We start from the raw sequence: 24,170 nt of genomic DNA, 5'->3' as shown, positions 1-24,170 counted from the left end.
ATAGGCCTAATTGAATTTACAGAATACTCACTCAACAACTGAAGAATGCTGACTCTTTTTGAGTGCACGTGAAATATTCACCAAGACAAGACTACATGCTGGATCATGAAAAAAGTCTCAATACATCATAAAAGACTGAACATGCAAAATATCTTCTCTGACCATGATGGAATTAAATTAGAAATAAACAACAATAAGATAACTGGGAAAATCTCAAAATACTTGGAAATTAGGGAATGCTCTTCTAAATAACCCATGGGTCACAGAAGAAATCATAAAATATTTTATAATGAATGACGATGAAAGCAAAGCATATTAAAATTTGCAGTATGCAGCCAAAGTGATCTTTAGAGATTTATAGTTTTGATGCTTATGTTTGTGGGTAAAGAAGAAAAGTTTGAAGTTAACGATCCAAACGTTTATGTTAGATAGCTGGAAAAATAAGAATAAGTTAAGCACAAAGTAGAAGAATGAACTAATAAAGATAGGGGCAGAAATTAAGGAAATAAAAAAACAAGTCACAGGAAAAATTAAAACCCAAAAGTGTTTCTTTGAAAAGATTAATACAACTGATAAGCCTCTAACTCAAATGATCAAGCAAAAAATAAAGAAAACACAAGTTATCTGTATCAATTGAATAACAATATTATTATTAATTCAGGGAGGGGGGAAGGATCATGTTTTAAACCAATGCTGCCTGAACAACTGGATAGCCTTAGGGAGAAAACAATGAAACCTGACACCTATCTGACATCGTACACAAAAATTATTGGAGATGGATTACATATCTAAATGTAGGCAAGATGTGTATACAAGTCATGATTTCTTAGAGAAGACACGAAAAGCACTAACAATTAAATTAAAATTGCTAAATTGTAGTTCATCACAATTAAAAACGTTTACTCTTCAAGAGATACAATTAAGAAAACGAAAAGGCAAACTACAGTTTGTGAGAAAATATTTGCAAAACGTGTATCTAACAAAGCGCTCAGATCCAGAATACAGAAACTCCTAAAATAATAATAATAAAAAGACAACTCGATTTTTAAATTGGGTAAGCTATTTATACAGACCCTTTATAAAAGATAGACAAATAGCCATTTATCACATGGAACGGTGCTCAACATAATTGGTCATCAGAAACGCAAATTAATACCATAATGAAATAGCACTACACACATTAGAATAGCTAAAGTTAAAATGACTGACAACATAAAGTACAACCACTTTGGAAACCAGTCTCATCAAGTCAAACGTATGCCTACCCTCCAACCCAGCAACTCCACTCCCGGGCATTTACCCAAAGAACTGAAAACAGATGTCTCTAAAAAGGCTAGTACAAGAATGTGCATAGCAGCTTTATCCAAGCGGCCAAAGGACAAGCCAACTGTCCTCAACAGGTGAATGGACATGCACATTATATTTAAATAATGGAATGAGAGTCAATTTAAAAAAAAAAAAAAGACTTCTGATGCAAACTGACGCTCAAAAGCATGTTGGCCCAAAGTAGCCAGACACAGAGTACATGCTCTGTGATTCCACTACATGGAGTTCAAGGACAGATAAAACTAAACCACGGTGATAGGAATCAGAACACTGATTGCCTTTGTGGGGCCTGAGTGGGGAGCTGACTGCAAAGAGGCACAAATGAGCTTTCTGGGATGATGGAAATGTTCTCTTTCTTGGTTGCAGAGGTAATATGGCTATATAATTCATCAAACTCATTGAACTGTACATGTAAAATCTGTATATTGCATTGTATATTAAGTATTCAATAGAAAACTTGGCCAAAACCCTTTGTCCCCGGTTGTCAGAGGTTAAGGACCAGAGAAGAGGGTGGGAGGAAGGTGGATGGGTTATGAAAGGGTAACGCAGGAGATCCTTATGGTGGTAGAACTGCTCTGTGTCTCGACTGTGCTAGTGGATACACATATGTACACAGATGACGAAACACACACACACACAGATACCAGAATTAGACTGGTGGGTTATGTCAATGTCAATATCCTGTCGTAATATTGTACTATTATTTTTCAAGGTGTTACCTCCGAGGGGAAACCGGTTGAAGGGTACGCAGCATCTCACTACTACTTCTTACAACTGCATGTGAATCTACAAAACATTTAAGTTTCAAAAACAACTGTTTCGCCCCTCTTCATCCCTTTCTCTTCTGCTAGCTGGAACATAGATGAGATGGCTGGAGTCGAAGCAACCATTCTTGGCCATCAACTAGACCTTTCTTGCAACAAGATGGGAGGGGGCAAGTCTCTGAGCACTTCACAGAGCAAAGCATACCAGGACCAGACTATCTCTCACTGTTTTCATCAAAGAGAAACCTTTAACTCATTTAAGCGCTTGCTACTCAAAGTGTGGTCTATAGACCAACAGCTTTGACATCACTTGGCAATTGGTTAAAATACTATCTCAGTCTCCACTCCAGACCTACTGAATCAGAATCTGCATTTTTAGCAAGATCCCTGGCTGATCCATGTGCAGATTAAAATTGAGAAGCACTGATTTTAAAAGTAATTGCTATTATATACTTGTTAATTTTCAACCAATCGTAATTCTATTATAAATAACTTATTACTAATTTTAATAATAATACTTCTTAGAGGTTTAGCAGCACTTTTATTCACTGAGAGCTATTTCTTGGAGAAGGAGGCAACAGGAGAGAAGGTTTGCAAAGGAGCAGCATCTTTTATGTACGAGGAAAGGGGTGATCGATGCTTCTGCCCACATCCCCTTGGCCTAGCTGAGTTTACCTGCAGCTGCAGATGCACTTCCCAGCTTGCTGACAGCATCCCGCCTCAAGCACCTGTGCCTCATCCTCCCTATGGGGGGGTGGACCACTGGAGAGTTAGAGTCATGGATAACTGCCCCAGCCCTCCCGACTCCCAAAGGGCGACTCCACCAGGCCTCTCAGAGAGTCTCCAGTGGGATCGTGCTCATCATGCGTTTGTATGTCCTTCATTTTCTTACCTTCCTCTGTCAAGACATTTTCTTACCTTCCTCTGTCCTCACTCCCTCATTCCTACTTGCCAGAATCTCCCCCCAAGTAAACCGTCCACACCCAAGTTCTTCACAGGCTCTGCTTCTCAGGGACCCAAATTTAGACACCTTGAGACAACGAGTCATGAATCCCAGCTCGTGAACACAAGGGAGTTGGCTCATCTCACCCAGGGCACCCACAAAGACCTGAGACCTCGCCTGTCTTAACGATGGATGAGTGGCTTCAGCTTAGAGCAGGGGTTGCCAACCCCCGGGCCACGGACCAGTACTGGTCCGTGGCCTGTTAGGAACCAGGTCGCACAGCAGGAGGTGAGCAGTGGACAACCAAATGAAGCTTCATCTGTATTTGTAGCCGCTCCCCAGCGCTAGCATCACTGCCTCAGCTCCACCTCAGATCATCAGGCCTTAGATTCTCATAGGAGCACCCATCCCTGGTGCCAAAAAGGTTGGGGACTGCTGGCTTAGAGAACAGGCCGCCCTTTGGGAGATTACACCAGGAAATCACACAAATTCCTGACATACGCTGGAGAGCTGGCATTTCTCAGAGGGCTCTGTCTTCATCAGAACTGCCGCCCAGCACATCCGGGAGCCTCCTTCCTGTCCAGCACTCCTTTACTTACATTTTGGGTCATGTCGGTTGTTTTTAATGGGGCTAGGTAGACCAAAGAGCAAGGACCCCTGAGTCTCCAGCAATAAAATATTGACTTTGACAAGTGTGTTTCCTCGAATGACAACGGACACGCTGGCCCAGTCAGCTCAGATCAACATGAGGTTCACATTGTCACTCTGGCTAAGATGGTGGCAGGAGTCCTCAGTCTTCGCCTCATCCTTGACCTCCCTTCTGACCGCCATGCGGGACTGCCAGCCCCATTGAGGTGGCAGGGAATGTGGCCCCCTCGTCCTGTGCTGGGACCCATTTTATACGGCGAAAAGAGCAGCAGCACTTTCATCCGAGGAGAGCCGCGTAATCACCAAATGCACATGAAATCACTTAAGCTCTGGGAGCCCGCAGCCCCCTCAGCTTAATTACATAGTGGGGCCGTGTTCTGCTGAAAGCAATTACGTCTCAGATCTCCCCCCACTGCAGGCACACGCGCACACCCTGCCCGGCCAGGCTCTCCAGGAGCCGCCAGGCCAAACTTCTCCCCGCCCACCTACCCGCCCTCTCTGATATGCCTTTTGCAGGCTGGAGATATTTTCGAATTAGCTATGCGTTCAGGTGGTTCCATATTCCAAGTGTCCAGAAGAACAGAGCGTGGAGTTTCTTTCCCTCCCATCCTTCCTCCGAGCCACTGAGCTCCCTGAATGCAACCAAGGCTGTGCATCTCTTTCATATCCTTCCGAAGCCTCTGACACCATAAATCCATCACCCACATGTTGTCTTTCTTCCCAAAGGAAGTAGCTTTGCCAACAGAAGCGTGTTGTGAGCCTTCTATATCATCTCAGTTGGAGTAAATAGCCAACGCTTTCCTCTCTGACAAACAAGTTTGCTGTCATCAGGAGAGCTCCCTGCTGGAAATCAAATAAAGGGTTTGTCCAGACAACCACGGCCACCGTGTGTGAATGTACCCAGAGCTGGCTAATGAGCAGGCCGTGCGGTCCCCACCCTCCCAGATCAGCAGCCCTGAAAGGCCCCCTTTGTGATAGGGGAGGGATCAGACACGAGTCACAATGCTCTCTTGTCAGAAGGGCCTCCTGGACCTGCCGTGAGGAGGCCAGCCCGGTGGAGCGCTGCAGAGGAAGGGAGCAATTTTGCGGTGGTTTCCATGGCCCAGTGGACCTGGTGGAGGCTCTCATGTTTCCGGGCCTGAGCTGGAGCCTGGGCTCCTTCCTCAAGCAGATGCAGTCTCAGCCTCAAGGAGGCCAGGAGTGCAAGGCGCAGGGACATCGCCTCCCTGGGACGTGCCAGCCCTGAGGTGGGGGGACACTGGGAGGCTGGATGGGGCTGTGCCTGCCACTCTGCACTGGCCAGAGAAAGCAAGGATCCCCAGGAGGACGAAATTCAAATCTGCAGTTACAGGCGATTCCCTTCTTCCTGTTATTCTAAAACTAAGTGCTTCACACATTTGAGAAGTATTATTAAATACAGGCCTGCAGGATGGTCTGTGGTTGGGGCTAATTTCTTGCAGTTTGCGGAGCGTCTAGTTATCAGACCCTTCAAGAAGACCTGTCAGAATTGCTTTGACTGCGCAAATGCCACGTGCAAACATTCAGCCGGTTCTCCTGGTCTGTGGCTCTGCACGGGAAATGTGCAATGTTCATTTCTTTAGAATTTCTCCCAAGGTCTCGGTTCTCCCCTTGATGGCATCTGAATGTGAAATCCAAAGCAAGAGCATGACCACTGAAAAGCCAACTGCATGATTATTGTTGTTCACTCCAGTGGGATGAAAGTTGGAGATTTTAAGTTGTCTTAAGGCTACCCAACAGGCGAATCTATAATTGATTAAAAGAAAAAAAGTCTTGGCATTTAAAAAAATTCTTTTCATGTTTCTCCAAAGCATTTGACAGACACAAATTCTCGAAACATTCCAGAGGAGAGAGAGGAGGGATTTTGGATAAGGAGATGCATCCTCAAGGGTGAATGGTTTAAATTTGTCAAAAGAGGAACTTTGGGTTGGCGCTAAGGCTCCCGGGTGTGTGTCCCACCCCCAGCTGTCACCCCAAGTCTGACAGAGAGACAGAGAGTGACATTCTATGATGACATGTACTATATAGGCTCAAGGGAATGGATTCTGGAGCCAAATGGTCTGGGTTTGAATCCTGGTCCTCCATGTACTAGCCACCTGACCCCGAGCAAGGCACTGAACTTTGGGGACCTCAGTTTCCTCATCTGTAAAATGGGAGCAGTAATAGTATCTAGCTGTGTGATTAAAGGAGTTAATATGTATAAAGTGGTTAAAGGCTCCTGGTGCATAATAAATGCTCAGTAAGTGTCGCTATAATTATCCTCTCTCCTGAGTGGGTGTGATAGCCTTGCCATCAGCCCATGGGCATGGTCCAGCTCTAATAAGTCAGTCCACATGTCGATTTTTCCAGTAGCAGAAAAGCCAACAAATGGTCACGGCTCTGATTTTTTTTTGTCAAACTGACAAACTCAGACACGAAGAATGATCAGTTAAAACTTTGATTTGTCAGCCAATCTCTTAAGGTAATTCTTAAGAGAAGGATAGACTGAGCGGACAGCTCCAACAGAAGACACCAGCATAGTGGCTTGCAGGCCTGCCCGGTCCCCATATCCCTGAAGGAAGGAGGGACACAGCCAGGCACAGTGTGATCGGCTCTGCGGTTTCAGGTTTATGCGTGGATATAAACAGGCTGCAGCACCCAGTTGTTCAATCACTCATCTAAGTGTTGTTTTGAAGGTATCTACTAGATGTGGTTAGCATCCGCAGTCACTTGGCTTTAAGTAAAGGAGATGACCCTCTGGAATACAGGTGGGTCTCATCTAATCAGGTGAAGGCCTTAAGAGCAAAACCGAGGCTTCCTGGTGAAGAAGAAATCCTGTCTCGAGACTGTGAGGTCAGCTCTTGCCTGATTTTCCTGCCTGCTCTACAGATTTCAGACTTTCCAGCCCCTACAATGGTGTGAGCCAATTCCTTGAAGTAAATCTTTTATACACGTGCAGTTTCTCTCTTGTTTAGGTGCATGTCATTCTGGACCTTTATGGCAGCAGCCACGCCCATACCCTGCTGACACATCTTCCATCCTCGCCTTCCCGCTTCACTCTCTCATTCTGCTTTCCAGGCGTATGAAGTGAAATAGTTTTCAACTACAATTTCTAACACCTAACTGCAGATGAGGGTCTTTGAATGGCTATTGCTGGTTGAATAGTGGCCCCCAAAAGATATGTCCATGTCTAACCCCTGAAACCTGGGAATGTGACCTTACTTGGAAAGAAAGTCTTAGCAGGTGTAAATTAACAATCTTGAAATGAGGTCATCCTGGATCAGGGTAGCCCCTAAATTCCATGACAATGACCTTCTAAGACGTAGACAAGAAGACACAGAGAAAGAAGAGGAGAGGGCCATGTGAAGACAGAGGCAAATTGGAATGATGCGGCCACAAGCCAAGGGACACCTGGAGCCACCAAGAGCTGGAAAAAGCAGGAAGGATCCTCCCCTAGAGCTTCTAGAAGAGACACAGCTCTTCTGAGACCTTGACTTTGGACTTTTGGCCCCTGAGAGAAAGATTTCTGTTGTTTTAAGTCAATCTGTTTGTAGTTATTTGTTTCAGTGGCCACCGGACACCCATGCACTGGGGTTAATGTCTTCTCTTCCGCCTGAGAGACCTTTGTCTCCTATCTGCTGAGGAGTACAGTTCCATGTAAAAAGCATGGGACAAGTGGCTTAGGGTATTGGTACCAGCCTCAAAGTTCTCAGATCCCCACGTTTCTCTGAATGCACCGCCCACCCATTGGGGTCACCCTGAGGACACTGGTCCACATCCCAGGTGACCTCCTCACCCCTCTCAGGCGTCCCTTCTCAATGCCTGGGGCCTGGGTGTGAGCAGCGACTCCCTCCACCTGGGGCTTAGGTGACGCTCCATGCCTGCCTCTTGGTACATGAGGGTGGGTGGTTAGGATGGACGAAGCATTCTTGCCTCCTCAAAGCCTCCGGACCATCAATGTGCCACAAACTCAGAGGGCCCATTCTGAAAGTCAAAAGCTTTCGCTTTGCTTTCTTACCGTAGCATCCTAATCCTTCTTATGGTGAACTGCCGCCTCAAGGAAATGCAGAAGAGGCCAGACGTTAACGCACGTTCCGTTATAAGTCACGTGAGACTGCTGCAATGGAGACCTAAACACAGAGCTTCAACACACAGAGCTTCGATGTCTCGTGCTCGCATACTCAGAAGAGAAGTCCAAGCGAGATGGGGATGGGATGGAGTGGAAGGGCCACCGGGCTCTCAGACCTGGGCCCTTGACCCGTCTGCTCCACTCCCCTTTGCACACCAATCTTTATGTCACAAGATGGCTGATGAAGCTGAGGACAGCAGTGGCAGCTTTTCCTGTGCCAAACAATTCACTTAGCCTGGCCCATTCAATCCTCATAGCCCTCCAGAGTTGGCCCTGTTTCACAGAAAGAAAACAGACATGGTGGGTGGTGTGACTTGCCCAGTCACACAACTAGTAAGTGGTGGAGCAGGGGTTTTAACCCAATCTATCTCCAGAACCAGAGCTCACCACAACTACGCAAAGTCATGAGAACCCTCCTGTGTGTCTTGGCTGGGCTTCTCAGAAAGCTGCTCTTCCCTAATGAAAGAAAAGTGTTTCTTCCACATCCCCCCTTCTTTCTTGCTTGGAATGTGGGAGGAAGGGCATGATGTAGGATCCTCAGCTTGCTCCTCCTAAGCTGTGTGACTTGGAGTAAGTTATTCATTTTTCTGAGCCTCAGTTTCTTCTCAAATAAAATGAAGATGAATGAAACACCTTTCTGACATGTAAAGCTCTTAGCGCAGTGCTAGCTACACAGTGACAGCGCAATAAAAACAGCGACTGCTTCTGTTTGTTTGGGGCCTGACAGACCCAGCTATCCAGAACAGCTTGTCCAGACTGGCCATTAGAGGTATTGTGAGACTAAAGATTCAATGTCACAGAAATGAGGTGGACTCCCAAGATGGGCAGTTGGCTGCCATCAAAAGATTATGAGAACCACATTATAGTGTGTCTTTTCAGGGACCTCTGCTCCAGGACCAACGGGTGCAGGCTGTGGGCAAAGAAAAGACAGCAGTTGTTTTCACAGCTACCTCATTACAATACCTAATTTTTTTAAATGTCAGCCAAAGCCCAACTGAAACACAGCTCTGATGAAATATATATCTAACCTTTACCTCGTATATACTTATATATTCATTTTAGGAGCTGATGCCTTAACGTAAAAATAAACCTGATACCTCAATCTGGATGGAATGATCGCAGACCAAATTTACCATGATATGGAACTAATTTTTAAAACACGTCTCTTAACGTGGGGTCCATCAGATTCAGAGAGAAGAAAAAACCCACTAAATTACAGACGTGTTTCCAGGTGGAATACCCTCTGCCCCAAGCACTCAGTCTTTCTCTTTCTCCTTCAGTTATTGCTAAGCACAGAAGTTAAATGCTCTTTCTCTTTTCATGTTAAGATATATTTGTGGGTCTCAACCTTCCAGACAGGAACCTTCCAGCCTCTATCCCTCCACCACTTGTGAGAATGCACTGAGGAGCAGAGTGCCACAGGAGTCAGAGAGGGGCTGTGGAAAGGCCATGGGCTTCTGTATAACAAACCACCCTGAAATACAGTGGCTTGAAACAACAGTCATGTATTTCATTCACAAATGGGCAAGGCTCAGCAGGAGAGGTCATTGTCTCTGCTGCCTCAACTGGGAGGATGCCCTGGATTTGGAGGATGCACTTATAAGACTGTGCACTCACATGGCCGGCAGGTTGGCTGAGAGCACAGCCGGGGCTGTGGGCCGGGGCTGGGTGTCATCTCCATATGGGCCTCTCCCCAGGCTGCTTGGGCTTCCTTGCAGCATGGTGGCTAGGGTTCAAGAATGAGTGTCCCAAAGTCTCAGAAATCATATCCCGTCACTTCCGTTGTCCACTCTGGTGAGGGAAATCACAAGAGCCTGCCCAGAGTTAAAGGGAGAGCATAAGTCAGGTGACTTGTCCTCACCACACCCCAACTGTTGAATTTTCATTGAGGGTTCAATTAAGAGCCGCATGAAAAGTGCCTGGCACTTAGTAGATGCCACACAAGAGTCAGAGCTTGTTGGAGCTTCCTTTGCACACATTCTCTCCAGATTCCTGAGGTCGGGGCCCGATCTGTCCCTGTGTGCCCATCAGCATCCCACAGCAGGGGCGTTCCTTCCATGAGGAGACAGGACCAGGACACTGGAGCCAGACATTGAGTACTGAGAAAGTGACCTCCGAGGGAACAAGACAGAACATTTGCTGCCCTCAGGACATCAGACTCCAAACAAATAGCATAACTGTAGACAGCGACAAGTGAGTGAAGAAAACAAAATAGGCTGTGTGTCGGTGAGCCTTGTAGACGAGGTGGCCGCCTTACACATGCAACGCTTCAGCTGAAATCTGCTGGGAAGCAACTGGGCCTGAGGGCACCTGGAGGCAGAGCCAAAGATGAATCTACTGGGCTACTTGCTCCCTCTAAGCAGCTCTGGGTCCCTCTCACCCCCTCCCCACCTTTCCTCGGGCTTCGAGAAGGCCTGGAGCGAAGGGCCGAAGAGTGAGTGCGGTGAGAGCTCTGGCAGTCCAGTCTCACAAGGGCCGCTGTGGGAAAGTGACTCACCCTCTCTGCGCCTCAGTTTCTCATCTGTAGGATAGAGATGGTGAAGATAATAATTTTCTGGCCTCCTAGAATTGCCCAAAGACATGGGTGCTGTCTGCTCCACACAGAGGACCAGCCTCTGGAGGTTCTGACTGGCGCGTCCTGAGACTCAGGGACAGATGGGGTCACAGAGATGGAATTCTATTCCCGATGCTGGAGGCTCCCGCCTGCAACTGGGCCCCAAGAGACCTCAGCAGGCAAAGCCACCTTCGCACCAGACTCGAACCCTGAGTCAGTCAGGGAGCAGCTGATGTTGCCGCCCAGGCTGAGCTCGCTGGTGAGCGTTTCTCGGAACAGGCTCCCGCTCCCTTCCCTCAGAATTAGCAAAACCCAAACCCTACAGTTACTGACACACAGGCTTTACACAATACATGGCACACACATAACGCATAATATTACACACACACACACACACACACGCACACCATACCACATATACATAATACAATGCGTACATACACGCATAATACACACACATTACCACACACACACACCATACCATTATACACACAACAGTTGTTATTGGGAAGCTACAGATAATAACATGCCACATGCATAATGCAGAACACATACACACACGACACACACAGCTGCACACACACATGCCATAATTACATACATTGACAAATAATAGACATACACATCATATACTATATATAAGGCTATAACGTAAGGCCACACGGCATGTACCGCCAATGGGACACACAATACACACACACACAATACACACACAAATACAAAACTCTGGTTTTTCAAGCCCTGTTTCCATGCCGGTGAGTCGGCTTTATCCATCGGTAAATCAAATAACAGTCTCTCTCTGCTGGTTTCGCTTAAAAAAATTCTTCTGGGTTTGGTTTGTTTTCAATAAGGTGTGTTTGGAAAAAGGAACAGCCACTGAAAACAGATAGAATCATATGGGATGGATTATTGAGAGAATATACAAGAATGGAGCAGAGAGGCAAGACGATTTCACCAGAACCCAACCACAATTTAATGAATGGAGAATGACTGTTTAACATTTATTATTATGAGAGAGAGAGAGGATACTGCATTCTTGAGATGAAGAATAGAATAAGAGATGAGGGTAGTATATGCATGCATAATATTATATATGATATTACACATATAGTATATGAGCATGTTATGATATATATATATAAATAATATAAATCTATATTAGTTTCCTAGGGGTGCCATAACAAAGTCCCACGAACTAGTGGGAGATGCTTAAAACAACAGAAATTTATTCTCTCACATTTCCAGAGGCCAGAAATCCAGAATCAGGGTGTCTGTCAGATGGGTTGGTTCCTTCTGGAGGCTCCGGGGAAGAATCCATCTCATGCTTCTCTCTCGCTTCTGATGTTGCTGGCACTCTCGGCATTCCTTGGCACGTAGAGGCTGCTGATCTCTGCCTCCGTCATCACGTGGCCTCTCCCCGTGTCTCTCTGTGTCCTCGCGTGGTGTTCTCCTCTCTATGTGTCTGTTTTTATCTTTTGTAAAACTACTTTCTTTGCTCATCTTTGTCTAAGCTGGATCAAAAGCCAGGACACGGGCATGAATCTGTTCCGTCCCAGGACGTGTGGTCACCTGGCAATGCTGTCTCCACCAGGTTCCTGTAGTTTATCATGAACCAGTGGCTTGCCATACTCCTGGCCAGCACTCCGCATTCTATTTGTGCCCCTCTCTCCCCCTCCTGTTTTTGGGGACTGCACTTGGGGAAGGCAAGTAGCAGCCATCTACGCAGTGAGCCCACTTTCCTGCCCGCATATTTTTGAGAATGTAAACTTGCAGAGAGGCTAAGTAATTTACCCAAGGTCATGGCCAGTAGGGGAGAGGGGATTTGAACCCTCATGTTACAACTCCAGAGTCTGGGCTCACACTTGGTGCTACACTCCCTCTACCCTGGTTCTAAATGTCGTATGTCTACAATCTGTTCATGTTACTGTGAGTATCTTCGTTCAGTTTTCGCTGCTGCATAGTATTGCACCATGAGCATATACCGCAGTGTTCCTATCTTTTCCTCTAGAGAAGAACACCAAAGTGGCCCCCGTTCTATGCTCCCCTAAGTCTCATGTTGATGAATATCCTCTCAGCTTCATGCTGGACAAACATGAGTGTTAGCACTAAACCACTCACATCGGCATTGAACTGCAGGATCTGTGTTTGGGGTAAAGTGTGAACTATTTTTCTGGAGCAACCACACTCTGGTTTGTGGAGGAGAGTGTGCTCGCGGGAACCCAAGCCAGGGGCAGGAGCTGGGGATCAAATCTAAGCAAACTTCCCTGGCCTGTCCACCCAGATGCAGGCTGCGGGGGGCCTGAGTCTCACTCACTCAATGCTCGGGGGCCCCAAGAGGGCAGATCTTTAATGCAGCGGTTGAGGTCAAGGTGAGGAGGGCCCTGGGTTGTTCTTAAGTCCTGGTGGACTCTGAGCAAACAAGCCACTCTCCACAGCCACTAGAGTGGTCTTGCTCAAGTGGAAATCAATGTCCTACGCTCCAAAGATGTCCCAATAGTGCCACCCTCCCCGAGGCACATGCCAGCTTTCTCGCCCAGAGATGGAGGGAACTTCCCTTCCTCAAGTCCAGATGGGCCCTCTCACTGCTCTGGCAATAGAATAATGGTTGGGACGTCTGAACCTAGGTTTTAAGAAGGCTAGAAGCTTCTACTTCTTTCGTCTTGGAGACCAGGCCCCCTATTACCAGATGCTGGAGCCCCATGGTGAGGTCACAGGGAGGAGAACTGAGTGCTCTGATCAAAAGTCTCAGCTAAGTTCCCAGAAAAGGCCAGCACCAACTGTCAGCCAGGAGAGCAAGCAGCTAGGACAGGTAGCCCAGTTGATGTAGTCAAGCATCGCGTAGAGCAGAAGCACAGCCCAGCTGAGCCCAGTCCATCCACAGAATCCTGAGAAAGAAGAAAGGATTATTGTTTTAAGCTACTAAATTTTAGGGTGGTCTCTTACATGCTAGGAGATACAGAAATAATATGCAACAGAAATGCATACATATATTCAACAAAAGACATACTAGAATATTCATAACAGCACTATTGATGACAGTCTCAAACTGGAAACAAGCGTACGTCCCACATAGCGATGGAGAAGAAAAAACTACGGCTTCCTGCAACAACCCGAGTGAGCCGCGTACACACAGTTCAGAGTGCAGGACGCCAGGTCAAAAGAGCACATTCTGTGGGATCCCATTTATACCATGTTCAAAATGAAGCAGAAATCTGCGGCACCAAGTGAGGAGAATGATCACCTTTGGGTGTGTCTCAGTCAGCTCAGGCCGCTATAACAAAAATGCCGGACTGCGGGTTTCGCCAACAAATGTTTATGTCTCGTGGTTCTGGAGGCTGAAAATCCAAGATCAAGAGTCCAGCAGATTCAGTGTCCGGTGATTCAGTGTCTGGCGAGAGCCAGCTTCCTGGTTCACAGACGGCACCTTCTCTCTGAGCCCTCACATGGCAGAAGGGACGAGGGAGCTCTCTCGGCGTTCTCTTTTATAAGGTCACCAATTCCATTCACGGGGGATCCACCCTCATGACCTAGTCACCTCCTGAAGACTCCACCTCCAAATACCATCCCACTGGGGGTTAGGATTTCAACATATGAATTTTGGGGAGACACAGACACTCAGTCCATTTCAAGGTGGCAGTGACTGGAAGGGGACATGAGGAGCTTCTGGGGAAGGGGGCGGTGTGTCTTGATTTGCATGCTGCTCATAGAGTGCATAGCCTTTGAGAAAACTCATCAAGCTAATTTGTATATAAGTTATATACGACTTAAATGATAAGTTGACTTCTCTGTATATAAGCTGTATTTCGATAAAAAGTTTACTTTAAAATGTAAATGGGGTTTTTTTCTGGTTATCTATTGCTGCAAAACAAATTGTGCCAAAATGTCCTGGCTCTATTCTTTCTCACAATCACTGTGGGTCAGGAATTCAAGAGAGGCTGAGCTGGGTGGCTCTGGTGTGGGGTCTCTCATGTGGTCACAGTCACGTGGGGGCTGGGTCATCGGAAGGCTTCTTCACTCACACATCTGGCACCTGGGCTGGGAAGACTTGAACAGCGAGGGCTGGAGCCGGGGCTCCCAGGCCCTTCTCTTATCTTTATGTGGCCTCTCCATGTGGTGTCTCCAGCATGGAGGCTTCTGAGTAGCCTAACTCCTTACAAGGTTGTCTGAGGTTCCAAAAGCATGTGTCCCGAGAGAGGCAGACAGAAGCAGCCCCCTTTTTCTACCTGGTCCTGGCAGTCACATGGTGTCACTTCTGACACAATCTATTTGTCAAGGCAGTCTCAAAGGCCTGCCCAAGTTCAAGGGAGGGACGCATAGACCTTACAGCCCTTCTGAAAGAAAGAGCATCAAAGAATTTGCAGACATGTTTTAAAACCACCAACAGATCATGTCATTCTTCTCGCCAGAAATCTTCAATGGTTGACCATCACCCTTAGAATAAAATCCACACTTTATCTGGCCCACCAGACCAGCAGGATCACCCTGGGCCCTCCCTGCCGACCTTTTCCACCTCCTCTGCTACTTTCTCCACCTCCTCTGCTCTCTACTCCCCTCACCCCAGCCACACTGGCCTCCTCTGGATCCTGGAAGGCCACCTCAGGGCCTTTGCATGTGCTGTTCCTTCTTGGTAGAAAGCTCTTCTTCCTGATTGTTCCGCTCCTTGTCATCCAGGCTTTGGTTCAAATGGAACCACTTCAGATGAGTCCTCCTTTCTATCGCGTTCTGTCTCACTACCTGGTTTTACTTTCTTCACTGCCCTTCATTCTGTCCGAAATGAGATTTCCTGTCAATTTGCTCTTTCTTGCTGCTAATCGTCTGTCTCTCTCAACCAGAATGGAAGCTCCTTGTTAACCACCTTGTGTTAGTGAATACGCGTTGAATGAATAGATGGGTAGATAGTGGATGGACTGATGAAACTAAATACAAAACTAATATGTTCCTTTTGAGTATGCACTTGGCACTGAGCTAGATGCTAGGGACAGCGTGGATGAATGAGGTATAGAGAGACAGAGGCTGACACCTCCAGCTAATCACAGGCAGCTGGACAAGTGCTGGCCAAAGTTATGAACGGAACCTTCTCTGGACACAGAGGAAGGCACCTGTGTTGTGTAGTGTCGTATATGATGGGCTCCAGCGACCACCTCCCTTTTCTCATGTGTCTTCCTGACCTGGCAAGTAAAAAACTACATTTCCCAGACTCCCTTATAGCCCACGTGCTGGACATGAATGAGAGGCAGAAGAGATGCAGCCTGGAGCGGAGCCCAGCTGGCCTCTGTAGGTGCACACAGTCGTAGAGACTCAGGTTTTCTGCAGCAACGTTCCAGTGTCCAATCACCTGCCTTGGGAAGTCAAGAGGCAAGTGGGTGGTGACTTCACAATCCTGGATTGCAGGCATAGCTGTGTTCTTGAACACAGTAGATCTAGTGGCAATCTCCTGCTTCCTGTTTGAGATAAACACATAGCTCTCTTGGCAGGTCGGTTCTGTGTTGTTCCAGAGGCCCAGCTAGAACACACTGCTCTAGCCTGTCTGGTGATTTTGGAAGTTTCTCACTGTTCCCCCCACCCTGCCCTGCCCTGTATTAAGTCCATTCTATGTAAAATGCTTCAAGGGTATCATATCACCTGCCACAATGGAACCATCTGATGAGGTGAAGAGGGTGGGATTGTGCAGTGTTCAGTCACTGCATTCATAGATATTTCAGCAGGTCCCAAAACATCATGGAAAAAAAAAAAACAAAAAAAAAAAAAACAGGAGACTCCAGCCCACCACCTCGAAGCTCTGGCCACAAAACCAAAAAGCATCCAGATATCTGAATGGTCCAGGTGACTCACTGCATTGCTCATCTTTTTACCCAGGTGGTGAATATAAGATTTGGTTGACTGACTGCTTCAATGATTTTACAGAACAGCAAATACTAAATTCTTTTCATCTGCTTCATGATACGTTAAAAAAAAAAGGACCAGAAGTCAATGTCATTATGCAATCTAGTCCTGGCACTATAACTAACAATGCTGTGCCAAATTGGATAAGCCACTTAGCCTTTCTGGTCTTCCTATTTCTCACTGTAAAATGAGAGAATGAAACAAAACCATCTCAAGTTTCCTTCTACCTTTAAATGCCTGGATTCCTTTCTGTTCGTGTGTGTGTGTGTGTGTGTGTGTGAATTTTTTTTTAATTTACCATGGGAAAAAATTGAGCATACAAAAGTAAAGAAAACTCTATAACCAACTCCCATCTGCCCATTGCTAGCATCGACAATTTACCAACTCACATGCAATCTTGTTTCTTCTCTACCCCTTCCCATATCCCTTCACCCAGGGGTTATTTCAAAGGAAATCTCATCTGTACACATTTCACTTAGTATCTTTAAAAGACAAGGACAGAGCTGGTTTTGATGGTGATGCAATTGCCGGTCAAATGAAACGTTTTGCATCCCAAAGTTGTTTTCAAATTTGAGTCACCTCTTTACAAATCCTTTCTGAAAACGTGCCCTTCTCAAGAACAGATGCTCCAGATGCCTTATAAACACTAAAACACAAATAAGAACATCCCCCCACACACTTATTAGAAAGCAATTTTTAGAACTTTGGGAGTGAATCTAGAGTGATCCAAAGGCAATCTTTTTCAGAAAACTATAAACTCGATATGGAAATTAGGCAACTTATTTTAACACCTACCTGGGCGAGGCCCCACACTCGGGCACTATCACCTACAGCTCCTTCGTAATGCACGTGCAGAATTCCCCACCCCGTGTCTATGTTCAAATGTCAGTGGCGGAAATGTGTGGACAAACCAGGTCCCCTAAGGATGAAGGGTCTGGAGCCAGATGCGGTGTCAGAGCCCTGTCCGCTTGGAGATATGTGACTGCTCTGGGCCTCCATGACCTCATCTGCAGAATGGAAAACATAATTTCAAAGTCTCCCTCATAACACTGATTTGGGGATTAAATGAGATAGAAAGTGCTCTATAAACACCACCATCCTAGTGCCATCGTCCTGTTTTCCAAGTTGAGATGAGGGCTCCCTGTGGATGGACACCAACTGCACTCAACGCCAGTCTCCCTGTGGGCCAGTTGTAGAAATCGTTAAACCCAGAGAACAGACCCAAATATGATCCCCAAAGGAAAAATGTTGTCTACGTTAGCCTAATCCTTCTGGATTTTCTGTGATTTCCTCCACCACTAGTACAAGCCTGACACAAGGAAGGCATTCGATCTCATTTTCACAGGGGAAGAAAGCACAGAAAAAAAAAAAAATTAACAGAAAGAACGTAGTTTTTGCCAGAATTACAATTTCAGGGCCCCGAAGGACACAATTGGAGTGTTGTAGTTTGGGCTCCTCACTGGAGCAGTCGGCTCGCTGGACAGTAAATATGGTTCTAACGTAACAACAGTTTTGGGCAGCAGATTCTCTCGCTATGAGTAACAGGCAGTGTGCTTCCAAGAGTCTGTCAGGCTAAATGCATTTGTCATCTTGATGGGAGACCCTCCCAGCAACAAAACAACCTGAACAGTAGCAAGGACGCCAGCCCTGAGCAGTGAATCCATCTCTGATTCAATCCACAGTTTGTCTAAGGAGGTGCTTTTGGACTCACCTGAGGCAAACGAATCTGAGTGGAATCATCAGCAACTTGTTTATGCCTTTGCTGCCTGCATCATTCTTTCCTGCCTTCACCCCTGGGAGTTATTGGGAGATACATGTGCAGCTCAAAGAAACTTAATGCACGTCGTCTTAGAGCAATAAACCACACACACACTCATATTAATCAACCAACAAAAATGACATCTTGCAACATCATTTAATGGAAACTCCATTTGATTAAATCTGTTGAATTGCTCCCTGTGCCCCCATCCTAGATGCTGAGCCATCAGAGAGGCCTGGATCCCTGGATCCCAGAGTCCCGCCCGAGTGTGGGATCAAATGCCTGTGAAGCAGCTGGTGTGTGCTTCGTGAAGGTGGTGGGAGTGGTCATGGAGGTGGAGAGACCAGGTGATCAAACTAAGAAGGAGAGTCACCCATGAATGTCAGAAGGCATGGCCTCTAGAGAGTAACACAGAATCCCCATTTCCCAGAAGAAGAAACAGAAGCTTGAAGATGGGTGGGACCTGGCCGAGGTCACGCAGCTGTGAGCGACGGCACAGCATCATCATGCCATCCAGTGCTGCAAACACCTCCAGAAATGGCCATTATGTGTGTAGATGAAGGAAGAGTGTTGGCCCCCCTTCCCTGGTTGGGACCTACGTCCAGAAGGATCCCAGGACCCCCTGCAATCTGTTTTCAGACGGGCAATGTGGAAGAAGGGAATGCATAAGCTGTAAGGACAGCATCCAGGACAGTGGGAGCCTGTCCTAATCAGTCCGTGTTGGGAACCTGGTTGTGTGCCCGTGTTTGCAACAGGGGTGTGGGGATCTGCTCTTGCACCAACACAACCCACATCTATCTGGCAGAAGCTCCCACAATCTCTGGGCAAAACATGCATAGGGAAGGGATGAAGGTTTTGATGTCCTGCCCAGCCTGGGAACCAGGGAAGTTGGGCCTTGGCCAGCAGAGTAGGGGCCAAAACCTCTTTCCTCTAGGACAGGGGTCCCCAACCGCCGGGCTGCGGACCAGTACCGGTCTGTGGTCTGTTAGGAACCAGGACGCATAGCAGGAGGTGAGCAGCAGGCAGGCTAGCAAGCAAAGCTTCATCTGTATTTGCAGCCGCTCCCCAGCACCAGCATCACCGCCTCAGCTCCACCTCAGACCGTCAGGCATTAGATTCTCATAGGAGCACCAGTCTCTGGTGCCAAAAAGGTTGGGGACAGCTGCTCTAGGAGAGACCTGCTCTGCCTGGGAGGGGGGCATTAGCCTTGTGATTAATCTACTCCCTCAGAGGACTTGGACAAACATTTAGACTGGGGACTCCCTGCTCTCATTTGTCCAAATATTTGTAGCTTGTGGGTCACCCGGTCACTTCCTGAGGGGCTAAATTTGGGGTGGTTCAAGCCCACACAGTCTCCACCCCCCCAGAACTACCAGGGCCAAATTGAGCATCGCCACTGTATCTGAAAGCTTCTGGCTCCAACTCGGGCCACGCTGACATCCAGGATGTTGGGAGAGGATAAGGCATGGAGTACGATCCCATTTAAGCATCTTCTCTTATGTGGACTTCCGCACTGGACATCACGCAGCAGCATCTCAGCTGCTCCTGGCAACTCTGGGTCAGGTACTGCTCGGAGATGAGGACACTGAGGCTTGGACAAGGAAAATAAGTTACCCAAGTTGGTGGGCATAAATGGTGGTGATCTGGGCCTCCTTCAAACTTGGGGGTGTCCAACACTGGATTCCAAATCTTAATACAGCTCTATACTGATGGAGCCGACTTTATTTATCTACTTCGTAATCGAGAAGTTCTTCTTCCTTCCTTCTTCCTTCCTTCTTCTTTCCTTTTCTTTTTTCCTTCTTTTTCCTTCTTTTCCTTCTTCTTCTTCCTTCTCTCCTCCTCCTCCTCTTCCTCCTCCTCCTTCTCCTTTTCTTCTTCTTACTTTCTTTCTTTCTCTTCTATTTCAGACAACTTATGATTTTTCCTTTGGCCGCCATTTACTGAACTCCCCTCCTGGATCAGGAGCTAGGCTACAGCTTTCACATTAATATCTGATTTAATTCTCTGGAGCCTCCCAGAGGAGGTATGACTTCTCCCCCATTTTGTAGATGAGGCTACTGAGGTACAAAGAGGTTAGGTAACCCACCCAAGACTGCACAGCAGAAACAGAACCACCCTACGGGCTAGATGTGTTGACCCCACCAAGCTCCAGACCACTCCAGTACATGGCTTCCTTACAACCCTACCAAAGGCTTTCTCACTACAAACCAGACTCCGAAATCTGGGAGCTGAAACCAGGGGGTGGATGTGAGCGACCTCCTGCCGCTTAGTGATGTTGCTCCTTGGCGGCCCAGGATACTCTGAGGCAGTGCCTTTGGGGCTTCAGGAAGTAGCAGGGAGGCCTGCCCCCGCCCCCCATGCCAGGCCTGGGGTCGGGGCACAAGCAAAGCAGGAAAGCACCTGGAAGCTGCTCGTCCTGCCTGGGGTCGCCTGGAAGCCGGAGCCTGTACTTAGTTCTCCTTGGTAAATAACAGCTCTGGTTTCTGCTAAAAGGATTCATTCCCAGAGCACAATAATTTTCCTCTCCTCCTCGCTACAACCCATAGTTTACGGCTAAATATATGCCATAATGAGCCACCGGCCTGATAGCGTCGTTAAGGAGATATTTGACCTCGGGTTTAATTGCAGGATGGAATAAATGGCTGGGACAGGCAGAGGGCCTCTGCCAGCTCGAAGGCGGTTCAGGGCTCTGCTCTGACATCCTCCAGCCCCGGAGAAAGTGGTGCCGGTAAAGAAAGTGTCTCCCGCGGAGCCCAAGTCGTGAAGATGTGAAGATGGGCAAAGGCTCAAGAGCCAAGTGCGGCTGATGAAGTCCTTGGCCGGGGCTGCCTCTGGAACCCGTCCCTGTGGGCGGATAAGGACGACTGTGAACCCTGGAGATTGCCCTCCTCAGACTCGCTCCTCTCTTTGCCTTTCCAAAACCCTCCAGATAAAGCCGCCCCCACCCCCACAGGCAGAACGCAAGTCCCAATAACTTGGGCACTCGGCTGGCTCAGAAGGCGCCTCACCACCAATCGCGACAGACTAAACACCGGCTTGAAGTGTTTCCAACACAAACCTCCTGTATCAGTCCAACTGGTGAGGCCACAAGAGAGGGGAGCCAGGGAGGAGGATGGCCAGGCACCTGCTGAAGCCTATTGAGAGAATAAAACGCCGTGCTGGCAGACAAATTGGCAATGGGGAGCGGAGAGGGGCGGCAAGTGAGGACAGACTCTGCGAGGCACTGCTGCAGTCTCCCACCCGAGCCTGTGACTCCAGCACTTCTGCATGAAAAACATGGCCCAGATGCAGCCTGTGACCCCGAAGGCCTGGAGGAGTGGTGGGGGGGGGGCGGGTCAGGCCTGCAGCAGCGCAAGATGCTGCACAAGCCCACGCCCCATCTCTCCTCTTGGATTTTTCTCTCCGCTGCTCAATGTCAAGGCTACAAAACCCGTCAGGGTAATGTCAGCTCAGCGCACGGGTTTGACAAATGGCAGCTCTTTGAAAAAAAGGGGATGCTGAAAACACAACTTAAGCCCAATTTATTGCATCTTGGTGGTTCTTATTTGGGGCAGGAGTGTTAGGGACTTTGAGCTATGGCTCTGCTTCTCCGCCAAATGCACCCACATATCTAGTTGTACCTCCCACCTCAAGATCCTTATATCTCAAGTTAAGAACACCCCCCATCCTCACCCCACACAGAACAGCTCCACTGACTCCATCACCTAAGTCCCAGGAGGCATACAATCCAACCTCCCGACCCCAACACGGGTCCCACTTCAGCCTTCCAGGAGTTGGCACAGAGCCCCGAGTTGGCAGAGGAGAGAGGGGGACAGTCTTTAAATCGATACTCTCTCCCTGTGTAACTCCTTTGTGAGCCCTCCACCAAAACCCGGGGGTTGGAATGGATGGTCCTAAGTACCAAGCTCCTTCCCTCCCTGGGAGAGAAAGGCCACATGCAGAGTCCTCATGCTGCCAGGTCGTTCTCTCCTGCTTTTCCTCTTCCTTAAGAGGTTGTTGTTTCTGTGGTTCCCTAGACTTCTTCACTGCTGGGGTGCCAGGTGGGTAAGGCGGTCAGGGTGCGCTGGGCCTTCGAAGACGTTTTGAGTAATGAGTCTGCTTTGTACTGAGGAAGGAAGCTGAGATTCAAAATCCAGGAAGGTGGGGCCCCAGCGTTGCTGGTGGACTCGTCTGGCCAGGTTGGAAGCCCCGCGGGGGTGTTCTCTAGGCCGCTGCCTTCCGTCTGCAGCAGCCGGGCACCCTGGGGACCTAAACGGGAGCTGAACTGATCGAAAAGGGTGGGATCGGCCGTCTGCACGAGCAGCGCATGGTGAAGAGCTGCCGCATTGTATCGGGAAAACCGAAATCTCCCCAGTCCGATGTCCGCCAGGAAGAGATTAGACAAGGCCCTGAATTCTCCACTGGGCCAGCCACCCTCTTGTCCCTCTCTGTCTCACGTTGCCTGTGGAGAAGCGAACGCACAGCGTTTGAAAGGGGCCAAGGTGCGTTTTCAAAAGGAAGTGCGGCCGTAAGCCCCGAGGGGCTTAGTGCCCGCCTGGGCCCCGCTGTCCTGGCCTAAACGACACCCCTCCTTCGCCGCCACCGCCACCGCCCGCCCGCCCGCCTCCCGCGCGAGGTCGGCCTCTCTCCCGCCTGCTGCGTTTGGCCCTCTGTCCTGCGGGATCCCGCTTTTCCTTCTCCCGGTTCTCAGTCAACTAAAGAGAAGGAGGCAAGAGCCGGCTCGCGCCGCTGCGGTCGCTTCCAATGAACGGAGGAAAAGAGGGCGGTGGGTGTGGAGAAAGTGAACAAGGTTTTTCTCTGGGGATGGGGGAATTAGAATGGTCTGTGGGAAGCCAACTGCTTTTCCCTAATGGGTGGCGGGGAGTCCGGCGGGCCAGGAAGCAAATGTCATAGCCAAGGAGAGCTGTATTATTTTACAAAGAAAGGAGGAAAGTGAAAGGCGGGCGGCGAAGGAGAGGAGGGAGGCTGATTCTACCCCCTCGAATGTCCTCGGAGAGTTTATCCGGGTGCTCTTTTAAAAAAGCGCTGGAGGACTTAAATTAGTTTTTTTTTTTTTCTTAACCAGAAATCTGATTGTGCTACTGCGGGTTGCTAAGGATGCGGAGGAGGGATGATTGCGAACAGAGAGGTCCTGATTTGTGGGGGGTTGGAGGGAGGAGACGCAATTTCACACAGACGAAGCGGGGGTTCTGCTAAAGGTCCAAAGCGGGCCCAACCTGTACTCCCTTTGATTGGGCCTGGGACGTGAGTCTCTGGTGGCCACAGCGCGATCGGCGGGCTGTTTGTAATTCCATCCTTTTTTCATTAACATAAACACCACTTGAACAAAAATATACACGGCCACCTACTTCGCCAGGAAAGGCGGCCCAGCGCCCACCGGCCCGCGCTCGCCCGCCGGCCGGGCCCCTGGCCCTCGTGGCGCGCACCGAAACGCCCTGGCCCACGGGGCGCTCCGCGCCCAGGCCGAGGTCGCCTTTGGGTGGCTTTGAAGTTTCAGGCCTCCGGGCTCTCAGGCCGCCCTCCCCTCCCCCCCCACCCCCCAAACACACACTCAGAGTTCAGCTTGTCATCCCAGCTGGCTGCCGCTGGAGCTCCGACGGAGGTGCTGAGTTGTCAACCTAAATTCCTAGTTAAGCCACTTGTTGATAAAGCCTTGGGGCAAATTGGTTCCTCTTTACCTGCGCGCCCCCGGCCCCGCCCTCGCCGGCGCGGCCCTAATTGCGGGAGGAGCCCGTAGCCCGCGGCGGCCTCGGCAGCGAGCTAATTGACTTGGAACCTGCCTGGTCTCCTCTAAAGCTGGACGGCAGTCGGTGGTGGAAGAAGGAGCTGGGGGGCGGGGGTACACGCCGCCTGAGATCTCCGGCTTGGGGTTGGAGGCCCAGGTATGCTGGGGTGGGTGTTTGGTGGAAGAGCAAGGATGGGGTGGGTCTCTGCGATCAGCGTAAGTGGACGCAGTGACCGCCTGGCGGCTCTCGGTGCGCCGGCCTCCCGCGGCCGCCTTAACACAGTCCTGGTCCCTGGTTCTCACGCTCTCACACGGCACGTGTGCCTGTTCCTAGGGCCCAGAAGGGATCAGAGCTCACCAGAGTCATCCAGAAATCCTGAGTCTGAGCCTCGCCCTCTTCCGGCCCCCTCTGTCCTCCCATTTCGTCTCCCCGTTCCCGCCC

General features: G+C 48.8%; 1 long non-coding RNA gene across 2 annotated transcripts in view; it reads right to left on the bottom strand.

Annotated features, from left to right (window-relative positions):
* Positions 1-3,350: 3,350 nt before the first annotated feature.
* LOC120622925 (uncharacterized) overlaps positions 3,351-24,170 on the bottom strand; it is a 32,178-nt gene continuing 11,358 nt past the window's right edge. Inside the window, exons 2-5 of one of the 2 annotated variants that reach the window (XR_005658596.1) lie at positions 17,040-17,251; positions 11,599-13,246; positions 9,425-9,621; positions 3,351-8,717 (exon numbers count right to left, since the gene is read on the bottom strand). This is a non-coding gene — a long non-coding RNA (uncharacterized LOC120622925). The remainder of the gene's footprint in view (positions 8,718-9,424; positions 9,622-11,598; positions 13,247-17,039; positions 17,252-24,170) is intronic. The other variant, XR_005658595.1, reaches the window with a different exon arrangement.

The sequence above is a fragment of the Pteropus medius genome, unplaced genomic scaffold (genome assembly GCF_902729225.1).
Source record: "Pteropus medius unplaced genomic scaffold, Ma_sr-lr_union100, whole genome shotgun sequence".
NCBI lineage: Eukaryota > Metazoa > Chordata > Mammalia > Chiroptera > Pteropodidae > Pteropus > Pteropus medius.
This window is presented reverse-complemented; position numbering and strand designations above follow the sequence as displayed.